The following is a 17,267-nucleotide window of genomic DNA, read 5'->3' as shown; positions in this document are numbered from 1 at the left end:
GAAAACTTGACCACACGTGGCAGGTAGGCCCAGGAAGTAGATGGGAAAAGACGGATGATCAGAATGAACTGATTACCGAGACCTGCAGCAAAAAGATACTGCTGTCAGTCCATGCGAATGATCCAGTGCTGTTCACGCCACTGCTGCCATGCAGACGTAACACCAGCTCCGATGGCCCAGAGCTTCTACTGGTTGCGTGATTTCAAGCCTCAAACTGAGTGTTCGAAGCTCCTTAAAAACGCATTTTGTCAGTGTGCACCAATGAAGACATCACTTCTTAGCCCATATTGTAGCCATTGGCTAACATTTATATTCCAGAAATTGTCATAAGTGCGCCTGGTATTTCTACTAGTCATTAGGGATAATGCCATATTGTTATGAGCCAGTTATCCGGCGGAGAAAGAAGATGCTGAAGCATAGAGCCGACGAGACGAGGAAGAGGTGAAACTGAGGTTCGCCATCTTTGTTGTTGCTGGCCAACATTTATTCTCCTTGTACATAGTGTAAATAAACTCCCTTTTCTGTAAATCTCCCCGTAACATCTTGGTGGAGGTGCGGGGTACATCACCGCACTTCGAAGCGGAAATCTCGTGGGCCCTTTGACCATGTCGACTGAGAGGCCCGCTGCTTCGGCTACCACAGCACCGATTGTCTTGACCCAACTCCGGGACCCTGGCGCCTTCTCGGGCTCTGACAACAAGGACGTTGAAGACTGCATAATCGAATACGAACGCGCCAGCAAGAGCAACCATTGGAACCCGACTATAATGCTGGCTAACATCATTTATTACCTCAAGGGAACGGCCCGTGTTTGGTTCCGAACACACGAGGAGGAATTGACCAGTTGGGACACTTGCAAGCAAGAACTGCAGGAACTCTTTGGGAAGCCACTTGGCCGCCAACGAGCCGCAAAGAAGGAACTTTCGTGCCGGGCCCAAACATCTACTGAACCGTACGTTGTGTACATTCAAGATGTATTAGCATTCTGTCGGCGCGTCGATGACAAGATGCTCGAAGCTGACAAGGTCAGCCACATTCTTAAAGACATCGCAGACGACGCCTTTAATTTACTTGTATATAAGGACTGCTCGACGGTCGACAACATTATAAGAGACTGCCGACGCTTTGAAGAAGAAAAGAGCCGTCGTGTCTCACAACAATTCGTTCGGCTCCCTAAGACTGCCGCTAGCTCATCGTGTGAAGACGTCCAGCCACCTGGTGTCGAAAACTTGCTGCGTCTTGTATGGCACGAGATTGAGGCTGCGTCTCCGTCGGTTCCCCCGAAACGTTCTTACGACGAGTCCCGCCCGGCAGTATCTCTGATTCAAGCTGTCATACGCGAAGAGCTGGCGAACGCAGGCATCCGTCCGATCGGTTCTGTAAGTAGCCCTACGGTCGGCAATTTTTTTCGACCTCCACACCCACAATGGACCTACCTCCGATACCGTGACCCAAACCAGTGGCGCACACATGACGACAAGCCAATATGCTTTAGTTGCAATGGAGTAGGTCATATTTCCCGCCATTACATGTCGCTATCGTCAGATTTCGTCTCCTCGTCCCGCGTATGCTTACCGCCCGGAAGACAGCCGGTCCTCGCTTTTTCATGCCCGCAATGACCTGCCTCACGGTGATGTTGCTGCTCCGACTCCACACTACGACCGCCGCTCACCGTGCCCACAGAACCGGCGTTCTCGCTCACCGATTGCCCGTTGCTCACCGTCGCCATACCCTCGCCGTCCCTCTTCGGAAAACTGACCGGTGCAGCTCCCGGAGGTGATGCTGCATTGACCAACCGACCAGGAAATCCTCTGTTGACCGTGACCACCCGACAAAACCTTTTGGACATAGAAGTGGACGGCGTGCCTGTTTCGGCGCTCATAGACACGGGGGCGCAATTATCGGTTATGAACGCTCGCCTTTGTCGTCGTCTCCGCAAGGTTCTAACGCCCGCGGCGTCGCCTGTCGTTCATGTAGCCTGCGGCGGTACTTCTTGCGTCGTTCGGATGTGCACTAAGAGAGAGAGAGAGAGATTAAACTTTAATAAAAAGAGCACGCGAGCGTAGGTAGCTCCCCCGATCTGCAGTGGGTGGTCTCCTCAGTCCCGGAGTCCAGCGGCCTTAGCTGCCCTTCTCGCTCGGTTGACCAGGTTGAGCTGGAGCGAGTCGGAGCTCTACAGCGCTGCCTCCCATTGCCGTGTGGTGGGGTGTGTTATGGATGTTAGCTGTGGTGTGTTTGCGCAAGCCCATACCATGTGGTAAAGTGTTGCACATTGATCACAGTGTGAACATTTTAGGAATACAGCGCAGGGTGTATGGCGTGGTAAAGACTCAAATGTGGATATGTGCTTGTTTGGAGTTTTCGCCATATTACGGCCTCCTCTTGCGTCAGAGAATTATGAGGTGGGGGTAGTGTTCTTCGTGAAAGGCGATAGTGTTGTAGGATGTGAGTGTAGGTTAATGGTATGGGCTCTGTTTGGAACTGCTCGGCGCGGTCATTTCGCGGCTTCCGGTGTGCATGCGCTCGGGCGTAGGCGTGTGCCTGCTGATTGCCGCGTAAGGACTCATGCCCCGGAGTCCACACGATTTGTATGTATGTTGGCAGCTGGTGCGCTCCATTCAGAATGCAATGTGCAGCCCTGGAAATTTTGGCCCTGGAACATGCACTAAGCATGTGAGCTTCGCCAGCCACCAGACCTCAGTTCTATTCGCCGTTCTGCAGCAGTGTCCACATGAAGTCAGCCTCGGCCACGACTTCCTGAGTACCCATTCTGCCCTCATCGACTGCTCTTCTGGCCTTCTCCAGTTGGAACTTCCTTCTGTACCCGATCTCCCCATCGAGTCACAGCCGCGTTTATGTGTCGCCGAGTTTGTTCGCCTTCGACCAGCCACCGCGACGTATGTCACACTGACCTCAGATTCCGCCATTTGTGACGGCGACTACGTCATCTCTCCTTCCCTAGACGCTCTTTTAACAAGGCAGGTAGCCCTCCCTCACTCCGTTGTGACTGTTTCTGCGAACCCGGCATTTATCCCTATTCTGAACTTTGGACGCACTCCACAGTTTCTTCCCGAAGATATCACGCTGGGATGCATATCACCTTTAGACACACACGACCCTGTGAACCTTACTATCGATGCGCCCCTGTCTTCCCTGACACTAGTACTTCATTTGATGCACATTTTGACGCCATGATCGCCCCCGACCTTTCGGCTGCTCAATCTGACGACCTTCGTCGCTTGCTAGCCGCTTACCACGACGTTTTCGATTATGCTTCGCCCCATCTCAGCCAGACAAAAGTTGTGACGCATCGCATTGACACCGGCAACGCAAGTTCCAACCATAGGCGTCCTTACAGAGTGTCTGCGACTGAACGGCGCGTAATTCAAACCTAAGTCGAGAAAATACTTACAAAGGACATCATCGAACCATCTACGAGTCCTTGGGCATCCCCTGTAGTGCTTGTCAGAAAAAAAGACAACACCTGGCGGTTCTGCGTCGACTATCGCCACCTAAACAAGATTACTAAAAAGGACGTGTACCCTCTGCCGCGAATTGACGACGACCTCGACTCTTTGCACGGCGCACAGTATTTTTCTTCTATAGACCTTTGGTCCGGCTATTGGCAAATCGCCGTTGAAGAAAAAGACAGGAGGAAGACCGCCTTTATAACACCCGATGGGCTCTACCAGTTCAAAGTTATGCCATTTGGCTTGTGCAATGCCCCCGCAACATTCCAAAGAATGATGGACTCCCTTCTTCGTGGTTTCAAGTGGTCTACTTGTCTGGGCTATCTCGATGACGTAGTCATTTTCTCGCCTACGTTCTCCAGTCATCTAAGTAGACTCTCGGCTATTCTGCGCATCCTTCGCAATGCAGGTCTTCAACTTAACTCTGCCAAATGCCGCTTCGGTCGCCGCGAGATCACTGTAATTGGCCATCTTGTCGATGCTACACGTATATTGGCCTGACCCTGCCAAAGTTTGCGCCGCTGCCAACCTTCCGACACCTCGCTCTACTCAGGACGTCCGTCACTTTTTCGGCCTGTGTTCTTATTTTCGGCGGTTTGTGAAAGATTTTGCAGCACTAACACGGCCCCTCACCTGCCTGCTTAAGAAAGACGCGACTTTTTCTTGGGGTCCTTCACAAGCGTCCGCCTTCTCACAGCTGATTGGAATACTGACATCACCACCAGTGTTGGCTCACTTTGACGAATCTGCGCCCACAAAAGTCCGTACCGACGCCAGTGGCCATGGAATTGGCGCAGTTCTAGCCTAGCGTCAGCATGGTCAGGACTGCCTTATTGCTTGTGCCAGTCGCCTTCTTTCCTCGGCTGAGCAAAACTATTCGATCACAGAGTGAGAGTGTGTCGCTCTAGTTTGGGCCATCGCCAAGTTTCGCCCTTACCTCTACGGCCGACCCTTCACCGTCATTACTGACCACTATGCTCTATGCTGGCTGTCTTCTCTCAAAGATCCCACTGGTCGCCTTGGTCGTTGGGCGCGGCGACTTCAAGAATACTCGCATACCGTCGTTTACAAGTCTGGCCGCCTGCACCAGGATGCCGACTGCCTCTCCAGATACCCAGTAGATCCACCGGATGCTGCCCTGAGCGACTCCGGCCCGTGTGTTCTTTCTATCTCTGAACTCTTCAACATCGCTGCCTAAGAACGCCTTGACGCGTCTCTACGCAAGATCATCCAAAAATTGCACTCCCACGCTCCTGATCTTTCCCTCCACCCCTTTGTACTCCAAAACGACAGGCTATATCGTCGCAGTTTACTCCCTGGCGGACCTGACCTGTTGTTAGTCATCCCGGCTCACCTCCGTTCCACTGTCCTGGCGCAGCTTCACGACGCACCAACGGTGGGACATCTTGGCGTGTCACGCACATACGACCGCGCACGCCGCCCTTTCTATTGGCCTGGGATGTCCCGCTGTGTGCGCCGTTACGTGGGCTCATGGGACCTTTGTCAGCGCCGAAAAAAGTTGACTCTGCCACCTGCAGGCCATCTTCAGCCTCTGGACATTCCATACGAGTCTTTTCACCGCGTCGGCCTCGATTTACTTGGTCCGTTTCCCCTATCCGCCTCAGGGAACAAGTGGGTCGCCGTTTCCACAGATTATGCGACGCGGTTTGCCATTACGCGTGCACTTCCCACTAGCTGTGCCACCGACGTTGCAGACTTCTTGCTGCAAAACGTCATACTCCAGCACGGAGCTCCTCGGCAACTGCTCACTGACCGCGGCAGACAGTTGCTGTCCAGGGTGATCGATGACATTCTAAGATCCTGCGCGACGCAACATAAACTGAATACAGCCTACCATCCACAGACGAATGGCTTGACAGAACGCCTGAACCGCACCCTTACCGACATGTTGGCCATGTATGTTTCTGCCGACCACCACGACTGGGACGTTGCACTACCCTTTGTGACATTCGCGTACAACACTTCCAGGCATGCGACCGCTGGTTATTCGCCGTTTTTCCTCTTATACGGTCGAAACCATGGTGTAAGAAGATAGGTGTTCCGACGGCGCGCCCGCGCTGGGGAGAGAGACCGGCCACTTCGTGTGACCGGAAGTGAGCGCCGCCGCTAGGAGCAGCACGTGTTCAGGAGGTCTTGGAGAAGCGGCACAACAGTGGATAATTTACGACCTCCGTCAGCATTTAAGCACCAATACTCAAAGATATGCAATTTTTCGTTATTTACACGCCAGATCCTGAGCAGGTAGAAGGTTTCATGCCACTTACAGTCAAAATACCGTCATTTCGAACATGAGAGAGACGCGTCGTCTGCTCGAGCAGACGGCGCGCTGCGCTTAGCGCTGCTCGCCGCGTCGGAGTCAATCGGACTGTCGGCAGAAATATAAAGGGACGTTGCGCCAACCAAGTAGAGTCGTTTTAAGCAGGCGAACGACATATATTCATCGGAATAAAGCACTTCTGCCGCGCGTGCCCATAAACGCGCCAGCAAAGCAAGCGAAAAAGTGGAGCCCAGAGCAGGTGCTGCCCCTTGCGGCAGCGGCGTGCGTAGAGTCTCACTAAGTGGCCGCGCCTCGCGCCGCCGTCGGATCACCTTCCTTTTTACACCGTGATCGAAACCCTACATTGCCCATGGACACCCTGGTGCCTTCTTCTGGGTGCCCACCCACTGAATACGCTCAAGAGACTATTGCACGTGCCGACCATGCACGTCAAGTTGCTCCCAGTCGATTTTCTGAGTCCCAAATCCACCAGCAGTCTCTCTACAACAGCCACCACAGGACCACCCACTTTGTCCCTGGATCGCTCGTTCTCTTGTAGTCCCCAGCACGACGCGTTGGCTTATCCGAAAAACTGCTCTTCCAGTACACCGGTCCATATCGCGTGTGCCGCCAAGTGACTGATGTCACTTATGAAATCGCTCCACTGCTGCCCTCGTAATCTCTGCTCCTCTCCGCAAGGACATTGTACACGTTGCCCGTCTCGAGCCCTATCGTGCCCCGGACAGGCCTTAAAACATTGTGTGCTAGTTTTTTTTTTTTCATGTACCCTTCGTTCACCTGCACCGAGTCGGTCTTTTGCCGCCGGAGGGTAGTGTTATGAGCCAGTTGTCCGGCGGACAAAGAAGATGCTGAAGCATAGAGCCGACGAGACGAGGAGGAGGTGAAACTGTGGTTCGCGATCTTTGTTGTTGCTGGCCAACATTTAGTCTCCTTGTACATAGTGTAAATAAGCCCCCTTTTCTGTAAATCTCCCCGTAACAATATTATAATGATTGTGAAAACAGGGCTGCAAGTAAAAATTTAGTCGTGGAATACGGCAACGCAGTCTTCTAAATGTTAGTTCGAATTGGCGGTTAGGACACCACTGTCGGTTCCAAGAATAATTTAGATGTATAAAGTCTGTAGATTTGGCTAATGCGAGTAGACGCAGTGTTTCTTGACTTCTCTAAAGCTTTTGATCGCGTTCCTCATCACAGGCTTCTAATCAAATTAACACACGTAAATATTCACCCAGGCGTTCTTGCATAGAATAAAGATTTCCTCCAACAGACAAAAATTCACCTGTGCTAATGGATGAAACTCTTCTTCTGTGCCTTTAACATTTGGAGTGCTCCCGGGCAGCGTAGTTGGTCCCCTACTTTTCTTAATTTTTATTAATGATCTACCCAAATGTGTCTCATCTCGATTTCGATTATTCGCAGATGATTGTGTTATATATCCTAATATAATTATTGACGCTGACCGCCATGCCCTACAAACTGATCTTGATGCGGTGACTGATTGATGCTCCTCGTGGTGATTGTCTTTAAATACGTCTAAAATAAAGCTAACGTCATTTACAAATGATTCCACTAGCCTTCCCACAGCCCACTTTTTCAATAGTACTAGCGTAGAACTTACGTCAACTTAGAGGTACCTCGGCGTTCATCTTCAGTCTGGCTTAGCTTGGCATCACCCAATTAACACCGTCTTAGCATCAGCTAAGTGGGCATTCCGTCTTCTTAAACGTAACCTCTAGCACTCACCTTCACACTTAAAGAAACTTGGTTATATCACACAGATCCAGCCAAAAATTCAACATGCTTCCGGCATATAGGATCCCGATAAAGCATATGTCACCAACAACACTAAATTGCTGCAAAACCACGCTTTTCGCTACATCTCTTCAGATGATTCACGCTTCACCAGCGCCACATCATTAAAACAACGTGTAGAGTTGGAACCACTATCATGTCGACAACACTTCGCTCGCCTAACTATCTCATATACTGTATCATCATTCCACGCTTCACGATTACTTCTTTTCGCCACCCCTGCAGTCTTCCGCGCCGTGACCACGATAACAAAGTAAAGAGCATTACATGCCACTCTTCTCTTTACGCGAGACCATTTATTCCTCGCACAATAATAGAATGGATTAACCTACCATACGCATAGCTGCTGAAGTTAACCTACAATATTTCCATACTTTGTTGCAAAAAAACGGTTATAGTTAGCTAATTAGTTATTATTTATTCTTTTGTTATGTGCATATCAACATGCTGGACGTGTATCAATGTTTCGTGATTTTAAGAGTTCCTGCATATACCCCCTTTACATGACTACATCGTGTTCTTGTTTTAATATTTTAACGCGATAGCGTTGAGGGCCCCGTGTCGCAGAAAATCCGGCATCGGTGTCGGCGCCGGCGTCCGCGGCTGAGAAAATAATCACGAGCTTCGACTACGCAGGCCCTTCGCGTGGCACAGAGTTACTGAACTAATTGAATTTCTCAAAAAGAAATTCATCAAAAAAATCGTAAAGTAAGACTTTACCACAACCTGCAGACATGATAGCGTCGGATTGTAATTTGAATGTAAAAGAAAACACAATTCTGTTGCAAAGATACTCAAACACAAACTCATTTTCCAGCATTTCTACCATACAGCCAGGTTACTTGGGAAAAATCCGCCAGATCACACGCCCTGTGCGAAACAATGTTATGTGAAACCGTGTGTAGGGAGCCTACCAAGTTAACCCAATGACCATGAGAGCATCAATACGTAGGCGGCTCTTTCATAACCTACATGAGACGCATGTCATGACATTCATGTCATGACCCATCATTTATGTCTGAACCCATTTGAGTGGTTTATGAGTGTTGATCTTTTTTTGGCTGAGTCATTGTCGTTTTTGCTGAGTAATGCTCATGACTATGACTTCTCCTATCATCCTTCAGTGTTTCCTTCACTTAGTACCTACGTCTGAACCCATTTCAGTGGTTTTTGAGTGTTAATCGTTTGTCGCTAAGTCATTGTCATTTGAAGCGGCTGTTTCATGACCTACATGACACGCATGTGATGACATTCATGTCATGCCCTATCATTTATGTTCATCATGCGCTCTTGTCATACTATATGCTAATTTTGGTACCTACTAAGTTAATGAAACGATTATGAAAGCATCAAGAGGTAGGCAAGTGTTTCATGATCTACATGACACATGTCATGATATTCATGTCATGACCTATGATTTATGTTCGTCATACACTCTTGTCATAGTATGTCAATTTTGGTACATACCAAGTTAACGAAACGACCATGAGAGCACAAAGTCATAGGCGGCTAGAAAAATAGATACAGTCAAAGTAGCAAACGTTTGCCAAGAAATGCTTCGCATTAAAAAAAAGCCGCAAGATCCCACGCCCTGTGGGAATCGATCTTATGCAAAGCAGTGTGTGCGTAGCCTACCAAATCAACGAAATGACCATCAGAGCACCAAGACGTAGGCGGCTCGTTCATGACCTCAGGAGTCGCTTTAGCTACACCTAAGAGACCTTAAGGCGAAAGCCTTAGTCATGCTCATGACTATGACTTCGACCATCAACCATTAGCCTTTTCCTTCACTTAGTACCACATCCAAACCCATTCCATTAGTTTTTTAGTGTTAATACTTTTTCGCAGAGTCATTCTCATTTTTGCTGAGTCATGGTCATGAGTATGATTTCTACCACAATCTTTTAGTGCTTCCTTCACTTAGGGCCCTCGTCGGAACCCATTTCAGTGGTTTTTGAGTGTTAATCTTTTCTCACGGAGTCATTGTCATTTATGCTGAGTCATGCCCACGATTTTAACTTCTACCATCATCCTTTAGTGTTTCCTTCACTAAGGGCCCATGTTCGATCCCATTTCAGTGGTTTTTCAGTGTTATTCTTTTTTCGCTGAGTCATTGTCATTTTGCTTAGTCATGCTCATGACTATGACTTCTACCAGCATCCTTCAGTGTTTCCTTCACTTAGTACCCACGTCCGAACCCATTTGAATGGTTTTTGAGTGATAATCTTTTTCGCATGAGTCATTGTCATTTTTGCTCACTCATGGTCATGACTATGACTTCCACCATCACCCTTTAGTGTTTCCTTCACTTAGTACCGACGTCAGAACAAATTTCACTGGCTTTTGAGTGTTACTATTTTTTGGCAGAGTCATTGACGTTTTTGCTAAGTCATGCTCATGAATATGACTTCTACGACCATCCTTTAGTGTTTCGTTCACTTAGTACCCACGTCCGAACCCATTTCAGTGGTTTTTGAGCGTTATTCTTTTTTTCGTTGAATGATTGTTATGACCTACATGACACGCATATCATGACATTTATGTCATGGTCTATCAGTTCTGTTCGTCATAGACTTCTGTCATACTATGCCAATTTTGGTACCTACCAAGTTAACAATATGTCCATGAGAACACCAAGACAGACATAAACAGGACATGAAACAGCCGCCTGGCTGTTTTATGTCCTACATGACACGCACGTTATGACATTCGTGTCATGACATATCATTTATGTTCGTCATATACTCTTGTCATATTATGTTAGTTTTGGTACATACCAAGTTAACGAAATGACCATACCCGCCGTGATTGCTCAGTGGCTATGCTGTTGGGCTGCTGAGCACGAGATCGCGGGATTGAATCCCGGCCACGCCGGCCGCATTTCGATGGGGGCGAAATGCGAAAACACCCATGTACTTAGATTGAGGTGCACGTTAAAGAACCCCAGGTGGTCCAAATTTCCGGAGCCCCCCCCCCCCCCCTGCGGCGTGCCTCATAATCAGATGGTGGTTTTGGCACGTAAAACCCCATAATTTAACTTTTTTAACGAAATGCCCATGTGAGCAGAAATAGGTAGGAGGCTAGATACATAGATAGATAGATACTGTCAAAGTAGCAAATGTTCGCTAAGAAATGCTTCGCATTTAAACCATCCAGATGGCACTCACCTCCTCGGCAGTTTAGAGTTACTATATATGGCTCCCGCAGGGAGCCCTGTGGGAACTATATACAGTAACTATATGGCAGATCTAACACGACTTTGCCTGCCTAATGTGTTTTTGGACACGGCGCATGGCTAGGGGGAACAGCAAACAATTATAAGATAACAAAAAAGGTCCTAGGGCCTTCACATTTTCATATAAGGCGGCTGACATTGCTCCTGTAAAAGGGTCTTCCGAGCAATTCACTTGTGTTTAAAAGTGAAGCCGACTTTAAGGGGATCGGTGTAAGCTTAGTCTTTGTAAGCTGGCTTTCACAAGTTGTGTGTTGCAGTGAAGCCTACCCATAAAGAAAAATGCGATCCGAAGGGGGTCCAATAAGGATATCGCGTTCCACTTTTAAAGGCGAAGCTTAAGGTTCCACCAGTTTTAATGTTCATAGTTCATGTTTAGAGCTTTATTTCATGTTTCTTCTCTAAACAATGTATTATTAGTTTTAGTTCGAGCACTAGTGTTGTATTTCTCAAGCATGAGTTTGGGTCTCCCCCCCCCCCTCCTCGTGTAATACCTTCGCATGAGGGCCCTTAGGAGTATTGTAAATAAACAAAAAAGTGCAAAGTGTTTCTCGTCTTATCACCCACAAGAGCAAAGGTGTAAATTGTCTTCCTACATAGGTAAATAAGGAGAGCATGGCAGGCTGGGCTGAGGGGCTTAGCTTGTTGTTCAGCTCTTGCATGACTCATAGGCGCCGCCATCGGCTGCTGTGCCTGTGCAGCCACAAACGAAACGGCGGTGGCGAAATTGGCTACTGTGTATCTATAGACGAAAGTACTTTCAGTATATTTTGCACGCTTCCGCTTAACATACGTGCTGTGTAATCTAGAGCCAGCAGTCTTTCCAAGCTACCGTGTACAGTGCATCTTTCTCAAAAAATTTTCCGTATCTCTGCAATCCCTGCCTGCAGTGTAACATAAAATTACTTGTCCGCTGCAGCAAAAAAAAAAGACATTTCTTGGTCTTTGCCACCGCCATAACTTAAGAGTGTCAGGTAGTTCGTGAAAGGCCCTCAAAAGCTTAAGTAGTCAATGCAAGCACTCATTTGCTACGTAGCATCGCAATGCAACAGCTTATGCCAATGCTGCCGGGTCTTCTGACAAGTAGTAACCAAATGTGTTTTAGAAAAGAAAATTATCTTTCAAAAGGTTTCTTAGGGTTTTAAAAACAAGAGTAGGCAAATATAGAGCCAAATGAGCAAGATAGGCTTTTATGGCAACTATAAAGTCACTGATAAACTACTTCTTGACCCATTATTCGTGCTTATACACCACACATTTGTTCGCGCTCTGGCGCGATGGAAGAATGGACATATTCTTAAAATGCAATCGGCTATTTATTGTAAGCATATGAGACAGAAATTATACTTACCAGGTTATCTTCAAAAAAGGCAGAAACTCTCAGACTTAGCCTATATACTTTTTGCCAATTGTAAATAATCTCAATTCAGGCGGTTCAGCACATTTACGGAACAATTGAATAATCTGTACTTTTCTTTTTCGCTTTCCTGCCAATTACAGTAGTCATGTAAAGCTTGTGCATGATTGTTTAGTTAGTTTTACGATGCTCGTAGCCAGCGTCTTGAAGTCTTGCAGGGTTAGAACTCGCACTGTCCGGGGCTTCGCTGGACTCACCGAGCATAGTACATCGCCACTTAAGTTATAACTGACAGCTATGAGCAAGCTCCAAATGCGCGAATGATGCTATCCGGAGTCAAGCGTCCTTCGTTGCTGAAGCTCAGTCATCTGCGCATTGAGCTTTCAGGGTACGTATTACCATTTGATCACAATGTAGGGTGCCTTCGTTTTTTTTTGCAATCGGTCGTGTAATGCGACGCGTCATGAATCAACCTATATCATCATCATCATCAGCCTGTATTTTATGTCCACTGCAGGACGAAGGCTTCTCCCTGCGATCTACAATTACCCCTGTCTTGTGCTAGCGTATTCCAACTTGCGCCTGCAAATTTCCTAACATCATCATCCCATCTGTTTTTCTGCCGACCTCAACTGCATTTTCATCCTCTTGGTATTCATTCTGTACGTATATACATACTGCTAAATAGCTCAGTCAGACAGCGGTATCTTAAATACATCCGTCTAACAGTGATCGATCCAGCATACCGCCTCAGATCACCAGTGACATGAGATGTATCAAATATTTTTGAATGACAAAATTAAATTTTGCTCCTTTTTTACTGAGCCACAGCAATGGTAGAAAGAACTTTGAATGACTGCCAGTACCATTAGTAGATATATCCGCACTCGCACTGCCACTGGAATGCGTGCAAAATTAAAGAACACGCAATATGTCTCATGACAGTGGCTCTTTTCCACTCTTGATATTCTTTATCCCAAACACTAATCAATACTTCAATCACCTTACCACTATCAAAGTCTCCGTTACGGACCAAGATGATTTCAAGTCCGCAATTACCGCTCATTTTAATGTGTATTTGGGAATGCGTATGTATTTTCCACTCCTCTGTAATGCCTAAACGAACCTGAGAGTAATTGAATGACAAAATTAAAAAAATAAACATGACTGCATACCGGCAAAGCTAATTTAAGGATACTGGCCAGTATGCAACGCTTAGTAGTCCATTGCGTCTGGCGCACTCCTAAACGCTCTCTGGATCTGAAGCGAACTCAGTTAGGCCTAGGCTGCCTATACACATAAATAGCTTGGTTTTAAATCTGACTTCGGCTAGCTACCTAGCACGTAAGGGAAATTACGTTGAGGCTGTGATGCATTTTATTTTCGCGGTGGAGTTGGAGCAGTTTTCCGGGAGATTTATATCCACTGATGGGTGAAGGCCTTTCCTAGTGGTCTCCCGCATCACCGCTCATTTACGTGCGCCATCTCCATCGTATAGCTTAGAAAATGTGATATAATAATTTGACGTCCTAGATTACCGTTCCATCATCTTCGAACCCAATAGATGCAGGTATGTACAAATACAAAGAATTATAATTGAACGATGTCCATCAAACCACGTAACGCCTTCAGTTTCATTTATAAATTCCTGACGACGTTTTGTTGGGACAGCCAGTATCTCATCCCAAATCCCCGACTTTACTACTTGTTAGTAAGCGGTGTTCTTGTGTAAGTTCTGTCATCCCTGTGTAAATTGATGTCGACCTAAACAGTCGGTCATGCTATGCTAGTGACTGCCATGTGCATTTGTCTGGAAACTTCCTTCACGTTATCCAGATTGCCTATGATTACTTCGCCAAGTTAAGGGAACGCTTGCAGAGCTTCAAGAAGCTGTCTACCAATGGAGAACTGTTACCAGCGTGCGGAACACTACCTTTGTATTTATTTATTTATTTATGTATTTATTTATTTATTATACCTTGGAAATTCCTGACATAGGGGTGTTACATGAGGGCTTGGCTGAGCTAAGTGGAACAGTGACTGGAGAACAGCATTAAAATTACGCAAGTCGAATTTATGCATGGCGTTGGCGGGCCGACCATTCAAACGCTTTGCTTAAGTGACAAAAAAATTAGCATAGGTGGGTGGTTGTCGGCACCGGGTAGGGCACATGGCTTTAATATGGTTAGCCCGGCGGGACAGGCGATCACCTGGCCGTAGAGGTAATTACTGAAAAGCCGCGTGAAAGAATTTGTGAAGGAGATAGTGCCTAGATATATCACCGACGTCATCTCACAAAAACAAACCAGATGGTAAAACCTATTACCCAAATTTTGAGTAAAAATGCAACTGTAACACTGCTATAGCTTCATCGAGTGTGTCAATCAATGGCCGGTTTCTTCATTGAAACTCACAGACCCTTACATAGAGCTCTTTACTCTGCGCGCTTGCATTTGGCAAATTTTACAAGGGATCATCAATTGCAGCGAGTCCAGAAATACAAGCCCCAATGGTACGAGCAAATTCTGTATTCTGAAAAAATGCAAATCATATATACAGCAACTTGCTGGAGAATGTGTAGTGCGCATTTGGCTGCAAAGATGCTGAAGGGCTGGCCGTACGTGTAAAGCCACAACTTCTCGACCACCGACAGCAAGGAGTTCGAAGTTTGATAAATGATGGCTATCCACGACGTCTAGCAGCGATGCTGTGGGGCCAAAGACAGAGCACATTGTTTGCCTGTAGGGTCTTGCTGCAATAAAACAGCACCGATTCTATCATTTGTTATTTCCGTCCTGTAAGATGAATGTGCTATCTTATTGAGCCAACGCTGGTTGCTTCCGTGGAGCTCCTTTCATACCAGCAAAACAAATATTCTTGACGGTGGCGCAATCACAAGATGAGTTCGTCTTCCGCAAACATTAATCATTGCAGTCTGACTTGCAAAGTCGTACATAAAACACCCGAATTGTGACGCAGTACTGTAAAAAATTACAATTCGCTTGCACTGTACGCTGCCTTGGATTCTGTGCTATTCTCCCAATTTCTTTATTACAGCGGTATCTCATGCTCTTTGGCGGCATGGTACATGTATACATCCTTTCAATTGAGACAAAACATTTAGTCGATCCCAAGTCAATGTGGGCGTAACGCGTTAGTAGATTTTTCTTTTATATTTGCGCAAAAGTTACGTTTCGCATTCACGCACCAGAAAGTGCTCCTGTTCTGTAGCACAGTTCGTTGCGTCACGAAGACCTTCTTGTTCCTCTCAACACTCATTTTGGGCCGCCTTCTCTTGCACGCTGACTGCTCGCGAGGGTCCTCATTTCTTGACGCCACTTCTTTTTCCACACTTATTCATCACTTCTCTGTAGCCGACATGTTTAGCACTGCTCCGTAGCTCAACACTCCACACTATCTGCATGCCCTTGTGCAGTTCTGTTTTCTTCCCATCTTTCGCCTCGTTCGGCTGCTTAGCCTGTCGATTCCTTCTGGACGTCACTGTAGCCGACTTAAACTTTCTGTTGCCGCCTCGTTCTCTTCTTATCTCGTGTACCGCTTGTATGTTTGGGCGCATATTCATTCTAGGGCACTGCCCACGAGTGAGCAAATCACCTGTGTCGCATTCCTGATTACATACCAAGCCGCCCAAGTTGTCTATTCGGGCATGTACTGAGGCACACATTCACAATGGCCCAACTTCACGTTTACTCGGCAAGGAAGCGCGCCCAATGTGGAACGAGGAGGTGAAAAAAGAGAAAGGTTCCGTAAGAAAAAAAAAGTCGCAGTTGCGCCCGAAAGGTGAAGCATCAATTGCGACAGCAAATCAGTAGAGAGCTAAACGATGCAGGGATAGTAGATGTACGGCACTATAATATTGGACACATTCACTTACTAACTGAATTAATAAACATGGTGTAAGCGCGCTCAAGCAAACATGAATAGATTCCACTCGACGACCACATATAACCGCTGTCAAACCGCCAGCAGCAGCGGCAGCAGCAGCGAGGGAACGTTCGTCCGGTCTATCGCTTCAACGGAAACTGAGCGGCGAAAGCCGAGAGCATAGAAAGCTATGAGCCGTCTGCAGATTGCTTTCAAGATACGGTGCGGGTGACGGCCCGCAGCCGCGCAAAGTACAAGTACACAGTTGCGGGCAGAGTAGAAACCGCACCCCCTCCCTCCCGCGCTGCCTTCCCGCTTTCCTACTTTCGCGTGCGAGACGGAGTCGCCAGTTGCCCTTGCGCCGTTGGTGCCGCAGCACAACGTCGGCTCCCGCTCCTTCACTCCAATCGCCCCACGGCCTTTCGCGCGATGGTCGCGTTTGCTCTCTGCCATGCGTTAGCACTTCATGAAAGCGCCCGTCCCTCGTGCGCTTTCATTCGCACATATATACAGCATACGGTGCGCGGCGACGATTTTCTCTCCCTGGGACTTTCTACGGAACCCCACGGTGACGACAACGGCGACAGTGACCCCGACGGCAGAAATCCACTTGGAGTGTCCATATAATTGCTATCGCAATAATATGTCGATAGCAATGACCAACAGTGCCGTTAACTGTGTGTTAAGGCCTTAGCGACAATACTAAGCCCTAGTGGCGCACGCAATCAATGTGTCTGGGTGCACAAACCGCACAGTCCATTTCCAGTGCGCCCTTCTGAAGCCATCCATTTCCAGTGCCCTGTCGGGGGCATTACAAGCCCAGGAACAATACGGTGGGAGTGATATTATTTAATATTATAAATAATGCCGTGCTATTTCTCCATGGATGCGTTATAGTAAAAATACGTAGATTCAGCGCACATATTGAGCTATAAGTGAGGCGAAACTTTCCTGAAACATATAATCCGCCTTTTTCACGGCGCTACGGTGCATGCGCCCTGCCCTGGCGGATTAGTCGCGAAACGTTTTGGAAGGGTCGCGCGCGCGGCCGTGCGGCCCCGTCTCGGGGGAACGTCCCCCGAAAAAAAAAGAATGCGCTCGCACGCGCGCTACTGCAAGTGCAAACTCGTGCTGTGTACCTCGTTGAAACTTCACTGGTATACCTCGACGTCGGTGCGGTACGGAAAACGTGCATAGCGTAAGACTGCAA

Source organism: Dermacentor silvarum, chromosome 3, assembly GCF_013339745.2.
Source record: "Dermacentor silvarum isolate Dsil-2018 chromosome 3, BIME_Dsil_1.4, whole genome shotgun sequence".
Classification (NCBI taxonomy): Eukaryota; Metazoa; Arthropoda; class Arachnida; order Ixodida; family Ixodidae; genus Dermacentor; species Dermacentor silvarum.
This window is presented reverse-complemented; position numbering follows the sequence as displayed.